Source organism: Mytilus californianus, unplaced genomic scaffold (genome assembly GCF_021869535.1).
Source record: "Mytilus californianus isolate M0D057914Y unplaced genomic scaffold, xbMytCali1.0.p SCAF_1, whole genome shotgun sequence".
Lineage (NCBI taxonomy): Eukaryota > Metazoa > Mollusca > Bivalvia > Mytilida > Mytilidae > Mytilus > Mytilus californianus.
In genome coordinates this window covers 97,334,783-97,352,833 of record NW_026262581.1, presented here as the reverse complement: position 1 = coordinate 97,352,833, position 18,051 = coordinate 97,334,783, and the positions used below count along the sequence as shown (strand labels likewise).

At 32.4% G+C, this 18,051-nt stretch overlaps 1 long non-coding RNA gene across 1 annotated transcript; it reads left to right on the top strand.

Moving 5' to 3' along the window:
- Window positions 1-10,279: 10,279 nt before the first annotated feature.
- Window positions 10,280-15,629, top strand: LOC127726741 (uncharacterized). Its single transcript, XR_007993671.1, has 3 exons — window positions 10,280-10,468; window positions 11,723-11,755; window positions 15,034-15,629. It is a non-coding gene; the product is annotated as an uncharacterized LOC127726741 (long non-coding RNA).
- Window positions 15,630-18,051: the final 2,422 nt, after the last annotated feature.

The window sequence follows — 18,051 nt, the reverse complement described above, 5'->3', positions numbered from 1 at the left end:
ATAAGATTTGTTCTTTAGTGTTTATATTAAGAGAAACTTTGTTCGGTTTGAAAATAAAACTATACAGATAACAAGGAATAATTTACCAAATGATTTCTGATTTTTATGATATATTTTCCATTTTTACTTAAAATTGTACTAATATACATACAAAGAGAAATGAGGTAGCAATAATAAGAAAGCAAGCCAATGACAGAAGTATCGAGGATTTTCTTTTTACATACTGCAAACCACGGACAGTAAGTACGGAAAGAACATGAAAATGGTATAGGGCAACATTAGATAACAGAATAAACAACGGACAAGGAATTCAATTTTTTTTTTTGCTGATCCGATGCTAAATGTTTGACCCATGGCCAATCTAATGGATCGTAAATTATCTAAAATGTGTGATAAGGGTAAAAAATAGTTTGAACATGGTATATTAATTTTCATTAATTTGCTAAAATAGGGATAAATTACGAAAGTAGTTTTGCTCACGCATGGAGTTACCGTAAAAGACATACTAGTATTCGGGAAAAAAGTTAATCATAACTTTAAAATAAAATCGATGTTACGATTGGCAGGATCCTTAAAAACTGATTATTTACTGCCATTGTAAAACAAAAGTATTTGAAAGTAAGAGAAGGGAAACATATCGAAACACTTCAATCACATGAGGGATTTTCTGTGATGTGTTTTTTTTTTCATTTGAAAGGAAGCTTGTCGGTGATTATTTGAAAATCCTGTTTGACATTGTAAAAAAACTCACTAAAGATACTAGGCTAATAATTTGTACACTAGACGAGCGTTTCGTCTGAAAAAGACTCAACAATAACGCTCGAATTAAAACAGCTAAAAGACCAAATAAAGTACAATGTATCTTAATTGTCATCAATTTGCTAAAATAAGGGATAATATAGATTACTGCTTTTATGCATAGGCCACTTTTCTAGTATATAACTATGTTTAATCTAGCTTTCTAGATTTGTTAATCGGCTCTTTGCAAACTGAGATTTATTTTGTACAAACATGGTTTAATTTGAAAAATAGCTTAATTTGCACCAATCGACGATTTTTCCACTATAGCAATATTTCTGAAAATTAGAACATTTCAATTTTGCGGATTTAGTACAGGTCACCACGCGGACTTTCACGATACATAAGTGAGTCAACCATAAGACAAGCTCGTAATCTCATTCAGTGGTTCGCAAAAACGACCAGCTGGATTTTAGAGTATAGATATGTAGTGAGATAGATATCAATTGTGTACAAACATTCCTTAAGATAAGATCAACAACATCATAAATGTTTGATAGATGAGTTTTTACTGTTAAAAATACTTTTTTACTATTCCTTTACGACCTGTATACCTAACAAATAGACTAGAAAAAGCATCATTTGTGTTTAAATGCTAAAAAAATACAGCCTTTATTATTTTGAAATATTTAAGTTTCAAGACCAGTTACATTAAATATGTACTTGTAAAACGTTAGAAGAAATCGGACAAAATAGTGATAATAATTATTTATCGCTGATTGTATTTGCTTTAAGAGATATGTCTATTTTATCATTATTCTCTCGTCGTAATCAAGAAATATGACAAGAAATATTTCCTTTTTTTCAAAACAAGGTGAACTAGGGAAGCATGCATGTTGTATTTCTTGTGATGATTTATCTTTATTGCTTTGGTTTGAGTTTATCGGAACTTGTTTGTAACATCAAAAACATCTCTGATCAGGTAAGATGATTCAGTTAAATAAAAGAACAAAAATTAAAAGAGATATGATCGCAAATGACACTATCCACCTGACACCAAAGGACACGGATGTAAACACATAGAGGTCACGTACAGCTTTCAACAATGAGCAAAGCGCATATAATATAGTAAGCTATATATATAAAAGGACCCAGAATGACAAAATATGAGACATTTCAAAAATAAAACCAATATCAATGGGGTCAATATCCCAGGACCAGCTATTGTTCAAGAATCACCGACCAACGAGGACCCCAAACAACGTGTATTTTGTGATGGTCGGATGCGGCAATTTACGTTTTCGCCTCGGAGATTTCATAAGGAAAAAAACGCGAAAAGCCAAAATGTGCAGGTGAAATCGCGAAAAGAAAACCATTCCCTGTTTTCTTGATTTCGCTTTATGAAACACCAAAGGCAAGTACGCGAAATTGCCGCATCCGTCTATCATATACTACAACAAAACTTTTTTTGAACCTCGTTGGTCATACCAGATCTCCTTATTTTTATACAGATGCATCACATTTAGAATTTCTATAAATTTTAACTAGTTTTTAGTTTTGTTCTAAAAATGATTGAAATGAACATTTTTAACCAAAAGCACTGTTTTAAGCTATCTATTTACTTATATATAAAAATTAATTCATTTGATTAAGGACGAAAAATGTAAAATTCTACATAGTATGATCTAGTATTCAACAGCCAGATATAGGACTGAATAATATTTCTATGTAACGGATATAGGTATGATTTTCAAAATAACTTTTATATTGAACTTCGCCAAGGTTTCATCAACTTTTTGATTTTGACCTTGTCAGTGATACAGATTCAGAGGAAATTGGCTCTATATCTCTTACAAAAAATACTGAAAACAATAGAAAGCAGCCGAAGGTGAAATGGTACTAATGTCTCTAGTTGAAAACAGATTCAATTCAAGTTGACCAACAAAATACTCGGTATTTACATTGGTGCAAATATTCATCTACAAAAAAATGCAAATTCTCTTTCAAATGTTAATAAGAAAGGCATTACATATAAAATAGTGCTTGCAAAATAAGATAAATGTGGATAAAAACCGCCGATGAAAACGCGTAGTTTTATAGAATATTAGAGATTTCTCATGTAAATAAATTTCATTTGATTATTTCAGACAACTTATCAATTGGAAAAATTTAACAAGACATGCACTAAGAAGGGTCCTAGGATTTGCATACCAGGTATTCATTATTGATAAAGTAATCTGTTTTTAAAGAGTCGATCATATTCACACTATTACAGACGATAAAAGATGTTGGTACTTTTTGTGGTAATAAACAGTATCAAATATAAAAATAAGGAGATGTAATATGATTGCCAATGAGACAACTCTCGACCAGAGACCAATTGACATAGATGTTAACAACTATATGTCACCGTACGGCCTTCAACAATGAGCAAAACCCATACCGCATAGTTAAAATCTTTTATTAATATATGGAAATATGAAGGTATGATATAGATGTACCGAGATTCGAATATTATTTCTGGATATAACTATGGTAGTCTAAGCAGGTGCAATATTACGAAGTCCGACCATGTAAAATGTGAGAGGAATAACAGATGTACTAAGCTTCAAGGTATTATAAAAAAAAACAATGTTCATATATATTCTCTACCCTTTGGGAAATCTCTAATAACATCGGAATAATTGGCTATTTACTGCTATAGTCCTGACTTTGTCGAGGCTCTTTCAAATTAAAACGTTTGGTTGTACTAGGTTTTACATCGATTCAAACCTTTCGTTTGTAAGATAGTCATTTAATTTCCAAGTATGTATCTTGGACTGAGTCAATGTCACTAATGTTATTGTTCTTTTTCTCTATGATTTCAGATATGCACAGCAGTCGAATGCTAAATAATGTAAAGCCAAGAAATGTAAAGTTAAGCTCCGAAAATAAAACCTGGATTATTTCGTGGGAATCTCCAGAAGACGGAGTCTACGTAGGTAGGATTTCAATAGGTTTTTGATTATCTAAAATGACAATTTATTCTTCTTAATACTTTCTAGATTTTTTTACTAGTTTTGTTGCTGGCTCATTGACGTTTGTTTTCATATCATAAACAGAACTAAGTTTAACGTGCGAGTGTTATCTTCGTTTATTTCACGATCACGGAATATGCTCAGCGTTAATAGTTTGATAATCAACTATGAAATTAAAACCAGCTCAAAATGTTCATTCATTGAAACTGTGACAAAAAAAAAACCAACACAAATACATTCACATTATAGTATTTATCCCTGCTGTCAGCTAATTGTTTCTGTTTATATGGTGCTATGAAAACCAATATGAAAAAGATTACCGCCTATTTTTGGTGGTGTTTATATTAATCAGTCTTTTGATTTTTATGCAGTGTTTTGCTGAACTAGTATACATTATTGTTTAGGGGCCAGCTGAGGCCTGCCTCCGGGTGCGAGATTTTCGCGCTGTGTTGAAGACCCATTGGTGGCCATGGGCTGTTTTCTGCTCTTTGGTCGGGTTGTTGTCTCTTTGACACATCCCAGTCTCAATTTTAGTGTTGTCTTTTCTTCGTTTTTCGTGTTTTGTTTAACTAAAGCCTGATTTTCACAAAGTTTTGTAGAGAAAATATTAAGTTTTTTATTTTACTATTTCTTGGGGTTTTTTTTCTTAGATTTTAGATAACATGATATCTATGTTTGATGGAATAATAATTTTTATGTTTGGTTATAAATCCAATAACCGAGTTTCATCAACATATCTGATATTTTATGGCATGTCCAAAATATGCTCTCAATATTTTCAATAGTTTCATTGCATAAAGTACACCTATCACTTTGTTTTATCTGAATTTTAAATTAAAAATGCATTTGTGCCCATAATTCTGTTTTTGTAGTGTAAAAAGACCTTTGATAATTGAACACGTTTTTCCATTCAAAATTGTAATCAACCTCTAGAACAATTTGTCTTCGCAGTGAACTTGAGTATTACTTTTTATATAAAATATTTTATGGTCCGCTGAAGGCAGTTAACAACTAACACAAGTTATGATGATGCAGGCCACAAATGTGACAGTTATTATTTAAATTTCATATGAAAAGATAAATGTATAAAATTTAGCATACACTACAATTATAACTACCAATTGTAAATTTTGATATACCATACTTTTAGTACAATCTCAACCCATGAAAGCATATTTAGTAATAATTGATAAGACAAATGTCATCAATTATTAAAATCTGAAAATTGAAAAGTAAAATACTTTTGAGTTATCTCCCCTTAACTATAAATTTGCTAATAATGGGGTAACATCTCCACTTAGGGAGTAAACACCGCCATAACGTATGAAGCTCTAAACAAAGCATTTTTGAAGGAGCATGTAATATAACGAGTCACTGCCTGTCTACATTTTAATATCTAACTTAGAACCCCAATATTTAAAATCAGACAATGTGTTGCTGATGCAACAGAAAGTTCAAAGATATTGTACACAATATATAATATACGTTGACAGTTGTACCAAATTTATTGGAATGAAACTATGTTCAATTGAGCTGATACAAAAATACTAACAAGAAACTTTTGTGACTCATGAAACGACTTTAAGCTCCAGAAAACAACTATATCTCTCATAATATTATTTCACCGAAGTTTTTAGCAAATCGATACTAGTAAAGGCAATTGCATGCATCACCAAAAACTCATTTGATATGATTTACCAACATTGAATCTGAGTAACATACTATTGCTTGACATATATAACATAATAAAATGACACAATTTACAAACATTGTATTCAACAAATGTATTGAAATAATACCAGGAAATTATGTACAATTTACAGACATTTTGTCCCACAAATGTATCTAATAGATAAAAACAAATTTTTCTTAAAAAGACACATTTACAGACATAGTACCACACAAATATATCTTATTGATATACAAACATAAATGTCTACCAAATACATATCTTTCCAGCCTTTTTTTGACAAAACAAATATTCTTAAACAATTTGGAAGAATTGGTCCTTGAGATTTACAACGATTGTGTAAAGAAATATTATTATAGAGATTTTGTGTATGACTTTAGTTCTGAGATTACCCCCATTATAAGAAAGACATTTTTTTATTTAAACGAAGAAGAAAAAATTGGCATTTTTGAAAAGTCATCAGTTTACCCTCATTATCTAGTAGATCATGTATAAAAACGATCCCTTTATTTGCCCAGTCCTTATAGATCTATTTCATATCTAAATATTTTCATTATTCCAAGGTGAGTCTGTTACAAACTCTTCTTAATTTTTTTGTAAACGTTTATTTTGTAATTGTGTCCAATTGAGAAATGAATAGTTGAATAAAATAAAATGAAATGAAATGAAATGAAAGAATGAATACCATTAAATAAAATAAGATAAACAAAATTAAAAAAAACATGTAAAAATCTATATAAAATGAAATAGAAAAATAATATAATGTTTTTTTTTTTAATTATCAAAAAGGATTAAAAAAAAGAATGAGTCAAGTTATGTCACTGTCAACAGAAAACACTGATTCTCGTATATCATGGTAACTTTATACTTTCAGAAATCAACGGATTCCTTATCATAATACTTGCTGGCTATGACGATATAAATATGTACCAGTTAAAAATTACCAGACGTGTTAGAACTGAGGTAAATCAGCAATAATAGAAAAAATCTAAAAGATATGTCAATGAGACAACAAATAACGACACAAATATCTTTGAAATATATCTTATTAAAGAGATAACTTCTGAGAAAAAAAAAATCTATATAACACTGCATAAAAAAAATTTGAAAACAAATCTTCGAAGTATAATTTACAGTTATTTCCTACAGGAATGCCCACAACAAAAACCTGTATACAAAGAAAGACAATCAACAACGAACAACACGTGGGGTAAAAAGCTCCCCCCACCTTTAACTGGAAATAAATACCTTCTTTTATAAATCTTTCAGTGAGAGCACGAGGAGGGGGGTTTAACTTTAATATGGTCTGAAAAAGGAAAAGTGTTTGGTGTATGATAACATAAAGGCTTGTTTTGTTTTAAACTACTCAGAATTCCTAATTTTCAGAATCGCCATTTTAAGATGAAGTGTTCATTTACCACAACGAGACAATACGATACACCAGTTGTCAGCGAAGTCTGCATACAAACATTACCCAGGTCTCAGTTTAAGTCTCAGACGAGGGATTTTGAGCTTTGTTACAATATATATGATGTAAAAACAACACAAGGTGAGATGTTAAGTTGTAAATAGTTATCAGTAATATTTGTATTTAAAAATGTGACTGAGTCTTTCGAAATACCAGAAACTGAAAAACAATACCATTGATTATTAAAAATGTAAGTAATTGTCAAAATCAACCATTTTTTAAAAGTGCGCATCATGCATTACGAGAGTTATTAACTATTCAACTTGCCAAGCGGTAGTGTTACTGTTATTAATGCGCAAGGGGAGCCTTTATCACCTCTTCTTTTTTTTATTCTTCCTTAATGACATTGCTGAGGAGCTTGAAACAAATAACAACGACGATTTCGTAAGTGTGAATGATATTTTAATTCATCCGCTACTTTTTGCTGACGATACAGTTTTAAACGGTAAAACACCAGAGGCACTACATCTACTTCTTGATAAACTTCAAAAATATTTTTTAAAATGGAACATTGAAGTGAATAAAGATAAAACTGAAATAATTGTATTCCGTAATAGATGGCAACACGTTAATCATAGTTGGCATTACAACAAACACGAGCTTAATGTTGTGAACTCTTTTGTTTACCTAGGGAATCTGTTTCATTACAGCGAAAAAATTCAGCAAACCCAAAAGATATTATCCCAACAAGGTAATAAAGCACTTGCGTCACTCTTTAATTCATTTAAGATGTTATATATATCAACTCAACAGAAATGTGAAATTTTCGATAGCCTTGTCGGATCGATCTTGAGCTATTGTTCTGAGATCTGGGGTTTCCATCATGCCAGATACATTGAATTGGTTTATAATAAATTTTGTAGATTTGTACTTAAAGTTGGTAAACATTCTCCTATATGTGCTGTTCATGGCGAACTTGGTCATTTGCCAGTGCATATTATTAGAAAAACAAAGAATACTCAAATATTGGTTAAACATTGTTACCAAGAAACATCCTATTGTATTTGATGTATATAAAATGTTAGTTGACGATGCCGAGAATGGTAAATCAAACTGGGCGTCAAATGTTCATACCTTGTTAATTGATCTTGGTTATAATTTTTTATGGTATAATCAAGAAAATGTAATATTATATGATGTTTTGAAAATACGCCTTTATGATCAGTTCATACAAAGCTGGCGTTCTAGTATGTTAGATTGTGAAAAATTGGATGTTTTGAAAATGTTTAAAACTGCCTTTTGTTTGGAAAAATATTTACTTCTTGATGTTAATGTTAGACTCTTAACACAACTTAGATGTGGTTCACTAGAACTCAACATTGAAATTGGAAGATATAACAACGTAATGAAAGGCTATGTCAATGTTGCAATATGAAAACCATTGAAAATGAATGTCATTTTGTAATTATCTGTCCAGCTTATATACATTTGCGTCTAAGATTTTTGCCTATTGTTTTTGTTCTTGGCCTAATATGTCAAAATTTGTATCACTTATTCAAACATGTTCAAGAACTTTGGTGTTAAAACTTCGTTGTTGGTTGTTTGTTAAATGAAAACTGGAAACTACGATCACAATTGATAAAGTTGATTATAAGGTATTATTTGCTTTATATACGAAGAAATTTGTTTTGCATGCACACGTATAAAAATTGCGGTTTTTATCCAACGCAATCATAGGTTTGAACGTTGTTTCCAATTTAGACTTGTTTATATTTTTTCGTTTGGGCTTGTATTATATTTGCCTTCGTGTTTATATGATCCGTTCATCCTATTTCGACTCTTCAAAATTTAAGAGTCTATCCTAAATTGAGGTAAATTATATGGCCTTCCAAATACCGTTTCGATTCCTTACATCACTGAAGAGACATTAATTGTCGAAATCCGGATATGGTGTACTAATTTTTGCACCTTTTGTTTGCGGTATACCATCTTTTCCGCAAGTTTATTGTTTTCTGTTTGGTATTAAATTAATAGTTAAGATCCATTTTGTTACATCTGGTGATCTGTTTATTTGGCAGTCGCCATTGGCAGTCAGCAGCGTTTAAGAACATCCGTTGTTTGACCTGCTGGTCAAATGCGTTATGTTAAAATATACTTTTTCAATTTTTTGGTCTTTTGGAAAATGTTGTTTGTGCTGTATTTAGACCCCTCTACCAAGAAATTTGTTTTGCATGCACACGTATAAAAATTGCGGTTTTTATCCACAGCAATCATAGGTTTGAAAGTTGTTTTCAATTTAGACGTATATATATATATATATATATATATATATATATAGAAGTCTATAAAAAGGACCAACCAGCAAATTTACTATGTACTGGATCGTCTAGAATAGACGATACTGTGCAGATAAGGAAAAAAATTATATAAGTCTAGAGATTTGCACAACGATACTAATATAAGATGGTATTATACGAAGATGTTGTTAATACATCTTCGTATAATACCATCTTATATTAGTATCGTTGTGCAAATCTCTAGACTTATATATATATATATATATATATATATATTGCTTTCTGTTTTCATTTATATTTTGTCGCTTACTTTAGTATATATGTTGTTGATGCTATAGCATTTTCCTATATGCTGATTGCAATAAACTTATTACAATCACAATTAATACGAAAAAAAATATTACTTTACATTATTTACATTATTTTTACAGTATCTACTCTAAAATAATAATCCTTAAATTAGTATAGCTTACAGATGGAAATAGCATTCATATAACAGACAGACAGAAAATAGTCCAAAACATTATTATGGCAACAAAACATTTAGCAACTCGAACCTACCTTAATTACGGGCGTAAACCTAGTTGGTATCAGAGTGCACTGTTTACTCTTTTTTAAACCTCTTTTTACCTCATGAATACAGATATCATGATTGATAAACTCATCAAAGACTTCAGTCTTATAATTTTGTACGCCAGACTACAATTATCCTAAGTGACGCTCGAGTCGAAAAAATTTAAAAGGCCAAATAAAGTACGAAGTTAAAGAGTATTGCGGACCCAAAATTCCAATAGGTTTTGCCAAATACAGTATCATAAATCTAACGAGTAACGATATATTTCATATGAACAAAAGACAATTGACTATTTAATATATGCAAACATGGATAAGTGGAAGTGCGATCAGAAACACTTTGTATGTTTGTATGTTTGTGTGCTTACTTGTATTTATTTTATTATTCTCTTTCATTTGATGAATAACAAGTCTATATCAATACGTCCTACTTTTATTTGTTAGATTGTTTTTTCAGTGTATGAAGTAGATATTCAATATATATGAACAGGAAAAAAATATAGTGGATACAAATACGATTCTGCATTTTAAAAATATTTATATTTTGTATTTGCTGTTTAAGGTACGACCAAACTATTTTTACCCTCGTTACCACCAACTCTCATTGTCAACGACTCGATCCAAGTCACAAACATGGACCATTTATCCGGATCAAGCACTAATAGTGCTGGTATAATCGGAGGAGTGGCTGTATCAGCTTGTCTCATTCTTTCAGTCATCATAGGGATACTTTTTTATAAGCATTGTAAGTATGATTTAGTTCATGTCCTTTTAACGTTTTCTTCGCATCTCTTTTTGATGCACTTTCTAGGAAAAGATCGTGTAAAGAAAATATACCTTTAAAATCATATACATTGACACATGTAACCGTATTTTTTTTGCTATTTTTTCACTTTTCATTAAGGCAATATTTATTACATGTTTTCTATCGCTACACGAACTAACATCGTTTAGCTTTACTAGTAATTCTAGAAATTAAAGCAACACAAACATAGTTTTTGTTGTAGAAATGGTAAATGAAATTAACTTTCGTTCGAAATTCAAACTGTTTCTCGTAATATTGGCCTTCACATTAAGTTGTCGTAAAAATAATGTTCCATTCACAACAAATATACTTTTTTATTTTACATGACATATTATAAAGGAGGAGGTATGATAAAGCCGTCGTTTTGCCACTGATATTGCAAACAATTGTACAATACTGAAAAAGTTGTCAATCCTTTCAAACTTATGTTAGTTCTATTTATAAATCATAATCTGGACACTCTAGTTCAACAGTATTAGTTATGATGTCACTGGGGTGTCATCACCATGTTAAATTTGGCATGTATGATCTAAAATAACCATTTTACAAGCAAGTTTTGGTAAAATTAGTTATGAGCTAAGCCCTGACCCGCACTTACTTCTTTGTACGAACCATGTTGTAGCAAAATATCTTGTTTATGTAAGGTCTTGGCCCATATCTACATATTAATGAAAAAATCCGAAAATTGAGGCACTTAAAAGTTAGAGTTTTGCATTAAATGCATTATTGAAGCCCTACACAAAATTTATGACAAAATTAAAAAAATAAAATATTGATATCTGTCAAAACATAAAAAGCTGATAGATTTTTTTCTTGATTTATAAACAAATCTCTCGTTTTTGATTTTAAAATTCATGCGTCCATAAAAGTTACCTTATCATATACCCCATTTAATGTACTTAAATGATGAGTACATATAAAATTTGGCTGAATTTTGTAAATTTCCTTTAATAGATCAAAACTAGCTAAAATATAAGTAAAAGGATTTTTTAAATTAGCAATTGTACATGAAATTAATAGAATGCTTCATGTAAAAGTGAAAACAACACGTAATTAATTTCATGCGTCCGAAGCGCAATTTCGGCAATAAGATTATGTAAAACTTTTCACTTGATTTATGTTCCATGTATCTCTTTTCGAAAAAGAAAATTTGCAAACATTACAAAATATAATGAGAAATTTTTTACATTACAGACCGTTGTAACATGAAAAGCAAACCATCTGAAGGTATACTTATTTTTTTTTAGTCACAACACACATACAGTCAAAAACTCGTAAACATTTTTTATGTTAGAAGCTGTATTCAACCTGATTAAAACACTGCATATCAAAACACGTAACATTTCAACTAACCATTCCTATTTAAAAACAAAAACAATCTGATATTCTGTCTAAACAGTTACAGCTTTATCCTGTTGTACTTTTTCATACACAAAAAAAAAACAAAAAAACCAACGAATTAAACAAAAAGGAAATAGAGAACCAACGACAAAACAAGTGCATATATTAACTTTCCGGGGTCACCTGATGATATCTCCAGTCTTAAGTGTGGTTCTGTTTAGGCTTTGTTGACTATTTGTTGCTTTGTTTTTCAATCGGGTCATGATGTTGTTTATCATCTTTATTTCAATTTATGATTTGTTATTGCCTTCGTGGTAACCTCTAACTTTTTTTTTACCGTGAACTTGACTGTTTATGTTGCTGTCCTGCCTTCGTGGAACGTAACTGTAAGTGTCACTATCTTCCCTTGTAGGACTTGAATGTACGTATAACCGTTCTGTCTTTGTGGCACTTGACTGTAGAGGTTGCTGTCCTGTCTTTTTTCGACTTGACTGCAGGTGTTGCTGTCCTGTCTTTGTTGATCTTGACTGTAAGTATTGCTGTCCTGTCTATGGGAGACTTGACTGTAAGTGTTGCTGTCCTGTCTATGGGAGACTTGACTGTAGGTGTTGCTGTCCTGTCTATGGGAGACTTGACTGTAAGTGTTGCTGTCCTGTCTATGGGAGACTTGACTGTAGGTGTTGCTGTCCTGTCTATGGGAGACTTGACTGTAAGTGTTGCTGTCCTGTCTATGGGAGACTTGACTGTAGGTGTTGCTGTCCTGTCTATGGGAGACTTGACTGTAAGTGTTGCTGTCCTGTCTATGGGAGACTTGACTGTAGGTGTTGCTGTCCTGTCTATGGGAGACTTGACTGTAAGTGTAGCTGTCCTGTCTTTGTTGATCTTGACTGTAAGTGTTGCTGTCCTGTCTATGGGACACTTGACTGTAGGTGTTGCTGTCCTGTCTATGGGAGACTTGACTGTAGGTGTTGCTGTCCTGTCTATGGGAGACTTGACTGTAGGTGTTGCTGTCCTGTCTATGGGAGACTTGACTGTAGGTGTTGCTGTCCTGTCTATGGGAGACTTGACTGTAAGTGTATTTGTCCTGTCTTTGTTCATCTTCACTGTAATTGTTGCTGTCCTGTCTTTGTTGATCTTTACTGTAAGTGTTGATGTCCTGTCTTTGTTGATCTTTACTGTTAGTGTTGCTGTCCTGTCTTTGTTGATCTTGACTGTAAGTGTTGCTGTCCTGTCTTTGTTGATCTTTACTGTAAGTGTTGATGTCCTGTCTTTGTTGATCTTGACTAAGTGTTGATGTCCTGTCTTTGTTGATCTTTACTGTAAGTGTTGATGTCCTGTCTTTGTTGATCTTGACTAAGTGTTGATGTCCTGTCTTTGTTGATCTTTACTGTAAGTGTTGATGTCCTGTCTTTGTTGATCTTGACTAAGTGTTGATGTCCTGTCTTTGTTGATCTTTACTGTTAGTGTTGCTGTCCTGTCTTTATTGATCTTGACTAAGTGTTGCTGTCCTGTCTTTGTTGATCTTGACTAAGTGTTGATGTCCTGTCTTTGTTGATCTTGACTGTAAGTGTTGCTGTCCTGTCTTTGTTGATCTTGACTAAGTGTTGCTGTCCTGTCTTTGTTGATCTTGACTGTAAGTGTTGCTGTCCTGTCTTTGTTGATCTTGACTAAGTGTTGCTGTCCTGTCTTTGTTGATCTTGACTGTAAGTGTTGCTGTCCTGTCTTTGCAGGGCTTGATTTTAATGTTGGTATCCTGTCTTTGTGCATTTTTACTTAAAGCGTCTCTGTGTTGCCTTTGCAGGGTTTGACTTTAAATGCGGCGGTCATACATTTGCTGGACTTGACTGTAAGTGCTCCTGTCCTCTTGTCTTTGCGAAAATGACTGTAAGCGTTGCTGTCTTGCCTTTGTAAGACTTGACTGTAAGTGCTCCTGGCCTCTTGTCTTTGCGAAAATGACTGTAAACGTTGCTGTCTTGCCTTTGTAAGACTTGACTGTAAGTGTTTCTGTCCTGCCTTTGCGGGACTTGACTGTAAGTGTAGCTGTCCTGCCTTTGCGGAACTTGACTGTAAGTGTAGCTGTCCTGTCTTTGCGGGGCTTGACTGTAAGTGTTGCTGTCCTGCCTTTGCGGAACTTGACTGTAAGTGTAGCTGTCCTGCCTTTGCGGAACTTGACTGTAAGTGTAGCTGTCCTGTCTTTGCGGAACTTGACTGTAACTGTTGCTGTCCTGCCTTTGCGGAACTTGACTGTAAGTGTAGCTGTCCTGTCTATGCGGGGCTTGACTGTAAGTGTTGCTGTCATGTCTTTGCGGGACTTGGCTGTAGTGTAGCTGTCCTGCTTTTGTGGAACTTGACTGTAAGAGTTGCTGTCCTGCCTTTGCGGAACTTGACTGTAAGTGTAGCTGTATTGTCTTAGCGGGACTTGACTGTAAGTGTTACGTTTCTGTCTTTCTGGGCCTTTACTGCAAGTGTTGCTGTCCTGTCTTTCTGTGCTTTGGCAGTAAGTGTCGTTTTGCAGTCAGGTAAATTATTACCAAATTTCAGATTAAACCAAAATGATAAGTAAGTATAACTAATTATGTAATTTATAGACCAAAAACGTCATAAATACATATGATCTAACTTTTGTCTTCGACTGTAAGGAATAACAGAATTGAAGATCAGTATCAGCTGCAATCAGATAACGGGTGTTATACCTTTTTTAAATTACAATTACAGTAAATCTCAATTTGCGGTAAAAATAATAGGTCATGACTTAAAGTCGTTTATCAGCTATTTCTCTGTGTTTTGTTTACGCAGATTGTAAGTAGATTAAGAAAACGAATATGTTCACTTGTACAAACTTGCAAACATATACTTTAGAATACGTAATCTACTATTAATTCCCTACTTGACTAAAATGAAAGCCAAACATACAACTGTATCTTCGTTTTACATTTGCAATACTAACATTGCAGTCGTGCTACAGTCTTCCTACAGATGTTGCGATAAAATAGCTGATCAGTTTTTTGGCATAAGGTAATCTGGTCAAACATTTTATCATACAAATTGGAGTGTATGAACAACCGCAAAAAAATGTAATTTAAAAAAGCAAATTTACTTTACAAAAATAAAAATAAATACATTTTTCACAAAAACACTTGAAGACAGTTTTCGTTTTTTTACAGTTTATCAACAATCTAAACAGCATTCTAAGGATTACAGTCAGTCAGATGATCCTTTAGATGTAGATGTCGACGATTGTCCGGTCCATGGTGGTATAAAGTATAATATTACAAGCTCCATTGATACAAAAGACCATAATATTCATTCAGTTCCTTATTCGGTAGACAGTCACTATAGAGGAGGCGTTCATTTACATTCAGCCTACTCTGAAGTGCAGAATACATCGTGTTTTTATAATGAATATCGTTTTTCAAACCGTAACAAATCAGCAACATTAGATTCGGAGCTTGAAAAGCAAATAATTAACATTAATTTTAAATAGAATCTCAGTCCTATACAGAACATTCTATATACTAGTGGTATAATGACAATTTTGTGTATGTCAATGTTAATATTATCATAAAATGCATTTGATTATATATTTTTCACAGAGGCTTTCAGATCTTAAATCTTGTATGTTTATATTTGATAAATTAATTGTTTGATTTATATAAAAAAAATGTGCAAACCACTCTGTATGTTTTGACCAGACTGTTGGCATTGAATCATCTTGAAATGGAAAATTTTCAACTTTACATAAACAAATGTTTTAACTGTTCATGTTTATTATATAAAGGAACACAAGACGTTGTTTGGTGAAAAGGAACCGATAAAAACATTAAAACCGAAAAAGAAACATTTAAGTCAAAACACGGTCTTTAATTTTTACCATATGTCATACTCTAAATAAACCAGAGTCTAGAAAGTCATGGATGGGTTTAATATACTGTGGATTCATTATTATTCTTTGGATACCAATTTTCGTGGGTTTCGTGGGTATAGATGAACCACGAATTCAAATGTTCAACGAATAACAAATTGTCTATAGGCTTTGTAGACTACACATGACAACACCACAACAATCAACATCAAATTTAACCATGGACAATAGACATATCATCACCCTAACCAATGACATGGTCTCTAATTTGGAGGAACATATTAACATGTGGCGTTATCAACTAGTTTACCCTGTCGACATACGCTGTCTAGCTCCTTTTGGAGTACATGAGATTCTCTCAGTTTTTGTTTGTTACCTTGATTTATCGATTTATGAGATTTGAACATCGATAAACAACTGTCGCCTAAGCAAATCTGCTTCTGTATGACATCTCAATCATCCAAATCATACTAGGACACCCTCGAGGAGATCATGGCATTTCAAAATAAACCTTAAGGTAATCTACGAAACATTCGATCAAATTCGACATTTTTTAATAAATGTAATTCGGTGTTCTTTCAGACAAAGTCACTTATTTTCCCCGGTAAGGATTCCCGAAGGGGGCAATATATGTAATAAATTGTATTATCCATTAGGATAATAGGAAAATTGAAATAAAAGTGTAATCTCAGATTATTATCTGTTCATAGAAGATAAATTAATTTTATCTTTCATATTTATTGACAGTCATATGAAAATAATGTAAAATGTATCATACACAAAATACTTTGTTTAGATGGATTGTTTATACTTAATTCTGTTTTCAACTCTTCTGGACACTATATTAGCCACTATCAGATGTGATCAATCATGCCCAGACATAGTAAGTAATGTTATTTCTTTTTAGGAAGAAGTGTAGTGAGAACACATTTTTTCCCTTAGATTAACAAATATATAATGCCAAATGTGCTTCCTTCGTTATTTCAATTTGTGTTTTTTCCCCTTAGATTAACAAATATATAATGTCAAATGTGCTTCCTTCGTTATTTTTTTTTTGTATTTTGCACAGAGGTATTGACAATGGAAAATTGTTGCTGACGCATGTCTTACTGAAAGATGAAATTTGAATGTTTCACTTTTTATTTTTGATATCTAGAAATGTTGGTATCTATAACATATTAGTGATAATTTTGCGTATATCATATTAACGTGGTATTTATGGAAATTATGCCTTGAAAAGTATATGAAAAGTATAAGTCAAAATAATTTACAAATTTTGCTCAACTTCCGGTTGCAACTTTCTTTTTTTAAAACATACGTTAGATGCTACAGTTCTCATAAGACTGGTTTTCCCTTTTCTGTTCGAAACAATATGAAATACGTGTTATCGGGTACAAAAACCATATCATTTGGTTTTTTTTACTTACGCTGGGTCGATACCGCTGCTGTAGGACTATCATTTCTGAAAGGTAATCATTCGCCTAGTAGGCAGTGATTTGGTTATTGCTTGATTTAGATTATACAATTTTTGTTGTAAATGTTCCTATTTCATATTCCGTTAACTATAGGTTATTTTTGATGGTTTTTTTTAGCTCACCTGGCCCAAAACGGCCAAGTGAGCTTTTCTCATCACTTGACGTCCGTCGTCCGTCGTCGTCGTCCGTCGTCGTCGTCGTCCGTCGTCCGTCGTCGTCGTCCGTTAACTTTTACAAAAATCTTCTCCTCTGAAACTACTGGGCCAAATAAAACCAAACTTGGCCTAAATCATCCTTAGGGTAAATCAAATCTGACATGTGGTAAAAATGTTCATCAGGTCAAGATCTTTTTGCCCTGAAATTTTCACACGCATCAGACAACCCGTTGTTGGGTTGCTGCCCCTGAATTGGTAATTTTAAGGAAATTTTGCAGTTTATGGTTATTATCTTGAATATTTTAATAGATAGAGATAAACTGTAAAAGCAAAAATGTTCAGCAAAGTAAGCTCTACAAATAAGACAACATGATCAAAATGGTCAATTGACCCCTTCAGGAGTTATTGCCCTTTAAAGTCATTTTTTCACAATTTTTCGTAAATATTTGTAATCTTTAACAAAAGTCTTCTCCACTTAATCTACTGGGCCAAATAAAATTAAACTAAGCCACAATTTTCAATAGGGTATCTTGATTGAAAAATGTATCGGATGACCCTGTCATCCAACCAACATGGCCGCCATTGCTAAAAATAGAACACAGGGGTTTACTATAGAAGTCTATGGGAAAATTGTAAAAAAAACAATTTCAAATGGTCACAACTTGAAAACTAATCTAAATAATTATAAGG